This window comes from Silene latifolia, chromosome 10, assembly GCF_048544455.1.
Source record: "Silene latifolia isolate original U9 population chromosome 10, ASM4854445v1, whole genome shotgun sequence".
Taxonomy (NCBI): Eukaryota; Viridiplantae; Streptophyta; class Magnoliopsida; order Caryophyllales; family Caryophyllaceae; genus Silene; species Silene latifolia.
This window is the reverse complement of record NC_133535.1, coordinates 91,217,759-91,225,874: the sequence shown is the minus strand read 5'-3', so window position 1 is coordinate 91,225,874 and position 8,116 is coordinate 91,217,759. Positions and strand designations below refer to the sequence as shown.

Genomic DNA, 8,116 nt, shown 5'->3' with positions numbered 1-8,116 from the left:
GACTACCAAAACGGAGATGAGCATCTCCTTGGAGAGGAGCATTTCCTCAACTTTTCTTAAGGGTCTTAATAGTCATTTAAGCCCTTAGTAACCCTAATCTTTGTACCTAATCTCTAGTATAAATACCCCCATTGTACTACCTAGATTAGCATGTCATCTTAATCTTATCTTAATCAAGTCTTAATACTCTCTTAATCTTGTAATCAACTCTTAATTTAGCATTAATACAAATCTCATTCCTTAATCTTTCCTTAATTTCTCTATTATTCATCATTTATTTTGGGTAATTAGAAGACTATTTGGGTTTATTTGGAGGATTGACAACCTTCCATCAATCATCAAGTAGTTCTATTATTCTTTGCTTTGTTATTTGGAATCATCTTTATAGGTATAATTCTCTCTTAATTCTTTTTAATTATTGTTAATCATCTTCATTTGTTCATCATGTTTTGCCTTGCTAGTATGAATGATAAACTTGTTAGCATGTTAAACTTGATAATGAGTGAGTAGTTACCTTAACTAGGGTTAATGGGGAATTAGGGGAAACCAACATGGGGATTGATTCATGCTTAATCTAATATGTTTTCATAATTAATTTGCTTGCTTGTTGTGATTCCAACATATGTACATGTTATGTTTGATGAAATGTGAGCCTATGAATCCTTGCATTTTTTACCCATCACTTATCTTTTCAATGAGACTTGTAAGACATAAACCAACTCGAGTCTAATTAGACCATGCATATAGTTGGATAGGGAGGATTAAGTCGACTTGTGGATGTTGTACAATCTAATCGATTCGGCTCCGGGACCCAAACCTTCCTAGGGATTGTAAGATATACACTAACTCGATCCATCACAACAATAATTGCTTGCATCTAGTAGAAAATATGTTTGTATGATCAAATCCCATGAATCCCCTATAAACCCATGACACCCTAGTGCTTTTAATCAATTGTTTACATATCATTTTAATCAATGATGGTCTTGGTTCATAGCATTACCAATATAGGGATTGAATATCCCTTCGAACTCATCATCCCAAAGACCGCAAAATTCGTCTACTTGATCATTAAAAATTTCTTGAGTTGATAGAGACAACTCTTCTTCTTTCTTGTCTTGGCCAATGAGGCCATCTTCTTCACTCGTCATGGGTGAGCTTTTCAAGCTCTCATTGTTGCTATTTCCTTGCTCTTTTGATGGAGCATCATCCACTTTCCTTTTCCATTGAAATTCCAACTTCTTCCTATCATCCTTCCGGCTATAGTGATCAACCATAAAACATGGCTCATGCAATCAGGGAGCTCTCATAGTCTTGTCAAGATTGAAAATGATGGTTTCATCTCCCACTTCAAGGGTGAGCTCTCCATGCTTCACATCGATCACCGCTCCCGCGGTGTGCAAGAAAAGTCTTCCTAAGATAATAGGAATGTTGGAGTCTTATTCCATGTCAACAATAACGAAATCCACCGGGATGAAGAATTTTCCAATTCACATGGGAACATCTTCCCATACCCCTAAAGGTGTCTTTGTTGATCTATCCGCCATTTGAAGCATGATGTTGGTACATTTGAGTTCTCCCATTCCTAGTCTCTTGCTAACCGAATATGGCATGACACTAACACTTGCCCCAATGTCACATAAAGCTTTGTTGATTGTAGTGTCACCAATAGTGCATGGAATAGAGAAATTTCCCGGATCCTTGAGTTTTGGAGGTGAACTCCCTTGAAGTATGGCACTACTCACCTTAGTGAAGGCAATAGTCTCAAGCTTCCGGATTGATTTCTTCTTCGTAAGGATGTCCTTCATGTACTTTGCATAGGCCTGAACGTGATTGATCAATTCCGTGAAAGGAATCGAGACTTCTAAATTCTTTACAATTTCCATAAATTTTCCAAGTTGGTCATCAAACTTAGGCTTATCTTGACGATTCGGGAATGGAAGTCTAATCACAATGGGCTCCTTCTCTTTGGCCTTTTCTTCACTTTTCTTTGAAACTTCTTGATTGGTGGGTTCTTCTTCCCTAGAGTTTTGCACAACTCTCCCCTTGTCACTAGCATCCACAACTTTATCCTCAACTTGCTTCTTTGGTCCTTCATATCTCGTACCACTCCTCAAGTGAATGGCACTAACCGTTTCATGTCTTGGGGGATTACTTTGAGGTGGTAAATTCCCCTTTTGTCTTTGAGAGCTTGAAGATGCTAGTTGGGTCATTTGAGTTTCCAACATTTTTGTGTGGGCTAAGATGTTGTTTATGGTGATGTCTTTTGCTTGGCTATTTTTTGCATTTGAGTGAAAAATTCTTGTTGATTCTTTTGCCTTTGGAGGACCGCTTTTTGAACATCAAAACCTTGGTCATTTTGTTGATTGTATGGAGTTTGATTTTGATAACTTTGGTTTTGGTTGTAAAATGGTCTTTGATTTTGGTTTCTCATGGGAGGTGGGGTGTATGTTGGTTGAGGGTTTTGAACATTTTGGCTTTTGTATGAGAGATTTGGATGGAATTTGGTGTTTTCGTTGTAATAGTTGCAATAAGGGGTACCACTTTTGTATGCTTGAAAAGCATTCACTTGCTCATTGTTCCCCTACATTCACTTTGGTCATGTCCCAAAGTTCCACAATTTTCACATATCCCACTTGGGATTGATGAAGATGCCACCATGGCATTAACATGGTGCTTTGGTGATTTTGAGGCTTCTTCAAGCTTAGCCATAGCCTTCTCAAACTTCAAGTTGATGGTATCAATATGAGCACTAAGTTGAGCACCCAATTGAGTAATAGAGTCCACTTCATGCTTTCCTCCTCTAGTAGCCTTGCGAGGTCTACTATATTGTGAATTATGGACCGCCATTTCCTCAATATTGTTCCAAGTTTAATTATCGTCAACTTCGGTGAACATACCATTTTATCCCATGTTGAGAATGTTTCTTGAGTCTTCATAAAGACCATTCTAGAATTGTTGTACCAAGAACCACTCGCTAAGTCTATGATGAGGACATGAGCGACAAATTCCTTTGAATCGCTCCCAAGCTTCATACAAAGATTCTTCGTCCCTTTGCTTAAAACCCGTAATTTGAGCTCTTAGCATGTTATTCTTTTCCGGAGGGTAGAATTTTTTGTAGAAAGCTAGAGCCAACTTTTTTCAAGAGTCAATTCCAAGAGTAGCCTTATCAAGACTCTTCAACCATTGTTTCGCGGTACCAATTAGAGAAAAAGGAAATAAGACCCATCGAATTTGGTCTTGAGTCACTCCGGTTTGTGAAATCGCATCACAATAGTCACAAAAAGTCTCCATGTGGGAATGAGGGTCTTCACTAGGCATCCCCCCAAATTGGCTTCTTTCAACTAATTGGATAAATGCGGATTTTGCAATGAAATTTCTGGTTAAGTGTTGTGGTGTGGGAGTACCATTGGGTAGGTTCTCCTCGGTTGGTACGGAATGTGATGAAAACTTAGGCATTGTGGGTTGATTGTGTGATTGATTTTGTGTTGGGTTCTTCTCATCTTCTCTTGCAAAAGGGTTGATGAACTCAATAGTATTTGGTTGAATATCTACAACCTCACCAATACCTCTCAAAGTATTTCTAGCAAGCCTTCTATTGGTTGTCAAAGTCCTTTCAATTTCGTGATCAATGGGTAACAAGTTACCTTGTGATCTTCTAGACATGCAAAATATCAAACAACTTGAAAACAATTAGAACGGACCTTGAGGAGTTTTACTTCCCCATGGAAAAGAAAGACACAACTAATAACAATCAAAGAAAATCAAATCAAGTTAACACCGTCCCCGGCAACGGCGCCATTTTTTGGTCGAGTCCGCTTTAAGCTTAGATTTCGGTTACTTGTCGTTAGGAGCACCTAGACAAAAAAAATATTTATAACTTCACAAACAACTCTAGTACTAGTAAAGAGGCAAGTAAAGGTCGGATCCCAAGGGACGGGTATTGATGTAGGATTTTCGATTGCAAGTAGTGGTGTCTAGGGGTGTCACAATTTGGATTGAGATAAGAAGATCACTAAACTAAATAACAATAAAAGTAAACAAGCAAGATGACTAAAATGAGATGTAAACAATTGATTAAAAGCACTAGGGTGTCATGGGTTCATAGGGGATTCATGGGAATTGATCATACAAACATATTATCAAATTATATGCAAGCAATTTTGTTGTGATAGGATCGAGTTGGTTTATATCTTACAATCCTAGGAAGGTTTGGGTCCCGAAGCCGAATCGATTAGAGTGTTGTAGATACCTCATTTCTGCACCTCTCGCAAACCACCCGGTGATGATTGGGCCGCATATTTGGTACGCGGAACGATTTGTGACAGTTCGTAAGTTTATCGTCAAGTGATTTCTCAAACACTGTTGTCTACCTCTTAGTTGTCATCTACGTGCCGATACGGTCATTTTGACAGTAATTAGAGTACATTTGGAGTCCGGGCCTAAAACCGTCTTCATTTTCTGATAACCGTTAAATCCCGAGTCAGAATGTTCTGGAATGTTCCGGATATTTCTATTCCATATTTTATAAATATTTCACAATCTTTTATTCTTTGGTAAACAATTTCCCGTAATATTTACACAAAATATTAAGGAAAACCAAATTATCCCGTTATTCCATAACTTAAATACGGAAATCTTTCTTCCGCAGGAGGAAACCACTTGGGAACAGACGCATCAGGTGCTGCGCCTCTTCCAAGAGACGCAGTGACTGCTGCGCCTCTTTCCAGGTCCTTTTCTGCGTTTTTTTCGTATCTTTTTCATATCTTTCCGAGATTCACTTCCAAAGTCTCTCCGAAGACCCTATTCCTTCACGTGATTAGTATAAATAGGAGCCTTCGCTCCTCATATTTCTCACGCGAGTGTCCGCCCTTCTCTTCTCCCTTTGCATTCTAGACCTTTGTTCTTACTTTTTGGCGTCTACGTGCTTGAACATTCGACCACGTAAGCTCCGATCTTTCTGAGTACCAGCCTCGTTTGCATGACCGACCAATTTGACCAACTCCACATCAATCAACTTAATTAATTTAATCGTTTTCCTCTTACGAGGGCACTTTCGTCTACATTCGAGTCGAGCATCACTAATCGTAAACTTAGTTCATCTCGTTTCGTCAAACATGTAAGTCTGAGGGTGTAAATCTCTCTTTTTATTATTGTTATTTACCTTTTTGTATCATCAATGTAAGGTTTATGTCGAAAATACCTCTTAAAACCGATTTCTAAAACCTCGTTTTAAATCCTTTTTTCGGATTACCAGAAGACAAACCGTCGAGAAAGGACGCAGCAACTGCTGCGCCTCTTCGAAGGAGCGCAGTGCCTGATGCGCCTCTTCGTGAGGCTGCCGCAGTTCCTGCTTCCTTTCTTCTTCCTTCATTCTCTGTAATTCGTCAAGCGTTTGTTTGTTTCGTTTGTTTCTTGTTAATTCCTTGATACAATAGCACAATAATTTCACATGTATATTATTATTCATCGTTAACACGTTTAATTCATCGTTAAATCCGACTTAAATCCCTTATAATCTCATATTTGCGGGTTTTCGTCATTAAAATCAATCCGGGTTGTAGAGATTCGATTCGTTCATATTGAGTTTCTGAAATTCGATCTTTGATATATTTTCATCTGTCTATTATATTACTCGTCATTAATTTGTCATTAATTCGTCATGTTTAACCTATTTTGTTCACCCATGTCACTAATCAATCATTCATCTTGTAATTAATTCGTTTGCATCCGTCTCATCCATGTTTTGTTGCTTTCATGACCATTAATCACATGTAAATAACCTAATAATCACTTCCATTCGAGTAAATATCATAATCAATCCTTTAAATTCCCCAATTAACATTAACGATTTGCAGTTCCGGCTTCACAGCCAGAACTCACCCTTGGAACAGACGCAGCAATTGCTGCGCCTCTTCCAAAGGGCGCAGTCCTGCTGCGCCTGTTCCAGGATGAGTTCTGTCTCTGAACTCCGTTGTTGTTTGACCTAGTCTAATTAGCTTGCGTATAATTGACTATTAACCGTATTATCGCCTACTGATCTGTTCGTTAATTCCTTCCTTTATTCTTTTTCTCAAATTATCCGTTTCGAAGGTATTTTCGACATAAATCGCTAAACCCAATGTAATTATTGTAATTTTCTTTATTGTAATTTTCTTTATTGTATCTATCATATTTCTTGTATCATTTGTATGTCTTCACATATAATTGAACACTACTTTGACCTTAATTGTATGATTAAATTACGTGTTAACCGACTTAGTTAATTTTCACATGCTAGGATTAAAACTTGGATGTTGCATTGTATGTATATAATCGACGGTATATCGAGTATATACAATGTCCCTAATCATTAGTAGAGGCCGCTATCGAGGTGGGCGGGATTAGGTGTTCGATCAAAAGAGCTTCCTAATACGTACCCTCACCCCTTACTCCAGATCTCTGTGAACATCGGTGTTCATTGGCATCCACGAGAGTCATTCTAGACATAGAATGCTAAGGGTAACGATTGCTTGGTGTTCATGTCTCTACTTTGTGTCTTGACATGGCACGAAGTATTCGAACGGTTCCAATTTCCCATAAAAATTGGCGGCGACTCCACAAAATGCAAACGCTTGTTCTCTCTCCCAAGCGCCCCAGTGGGCCCATTGTCCACAGTTTAGCGACTCCGCTGGGGATAATACACTTACGTGTAGCCAAGGGTTTAACTTGAACAAGGTTAGGGAATAGTTTGTACAAGACAATTGTGGGTTTTCATAACTCGGTCTTCCTAGACCGTTTTATTCGGCCTTCCTAGGCCCAACCCAACCCATTCGACCAATCGTCCCATCTAAACGGTCCTAATTCTTATTTGGGCCTAAGGATGGATAGCGATTGACGTCATCCATACCATGATGCATACTCTTGTTTGTATCAAGGACCTTCGCTACTTGAGGAAATGGACTAGGAATCGGCCTTACTCCTGTTTGGTACGAGCCTCTCCACAGACTTCGGGTTTGATTGTTCGGTATGGCAACCCACCCTTTAAACTAAAACTCTTTTAAATGCACTCAGCATCCCGTTATAATGCTTGTATAAATGTTTGTACCTTACGTGATCACCATTTTCTAAACGAAACCATGACGATTTTTGTAAAAAAAATCAAAACCCTTTTAAATGAAAATTTCGAAAAAAAGAAGGCCATCGATTAGCGCAAAATCCAGTCAAAACTCTGTCCATTTGTCGTGTCAAATTTCGGGCCCAAGCCCATTTCAAAACCTCACTTCCAATCCACTCCTACAACTACACTATAGTTGACTAGGATACACATTTTCAAAACTTTGTCTTTTCTTCAAAGCTCACTCAACACAAGTGGCACACACCCACTTCACAAGTTAAAACATTTCTTCTCCTAGCAAGTGTGTTAAAATGGTCGATCGTGTTTTGATTCGTCATCGATCTCTTATCCAGTTTTAAAGATGCCTGAAACAAGCGACGTGAACTTCAACCAACTTCAAGATGGTAATGATCGAATCCTAGCCGCGTTAGCTCAAATCCAAGTTACCCAAGACCAAGTGTATGATCGCCTTGACACCATCGAGGGCCGGATCTACGCCGTAGAGGGGAGGTTGCCTCCTCAAGAAAGTGAAATAGTAGGTGACTTCGCGAGTGAATCCAAGGACAAAAATCCTCCTATGGGAATGACTGTAGCCGAGAAAAGACTCCAATACTTAGAGGAGCAATTGATGTATCTTAAAGGGGATGACATTTATAGGGAGAATAATCGCAAGTATGAGGCCGTCAATTCCAAATTGCCAACCAACTTCAATATGTTGGATATCCCTAAATTCAAGGGGCACGGAAACCCTTTGAACCACATCCGTGCTTTCAAGGATTACATGTCTATCAAAGGCATCAAACCCGAGATGTTCTTAAGGATCTTTCCTTCATCTCTTGACACCATCCCAAAGCAATGGTTCTACTCTTTAGAACACAAGAAGATCGCTACTTGGGAAGATGCCGCGATCGAGTTTGCTAAGCAATATGCGGATAATGCCGAGATCCAAGTTAACATGCGCACTCTAGAGGTTCTTACCCAAAATGACAATGAAGGATTCACCGATTTCCTAAGTAGGTG

At 39.2% G+C, this 8,116-nt stretch overlaps 1 non-coding gene across 1 annotated transcript; it reads left to right on the top strand.

Annotated features, from left to right (window-relative positions):
- The first annotated feature begins 2,980 nt into the window (after positions 1 to 2,980).
- Positions 2,981 to 3,087, top strand: LOC141610067 (small nucleolar RNA R71). The gene has a single exon (XR_012527961.1). It is a non-coding gene; the product is annotated as a small nucleolar RNA R71 (small nucleolar RNA).
- The last annotated feature ends 5,029 nt before the right edge of the window (positions 3,088 to 8,116 follow it).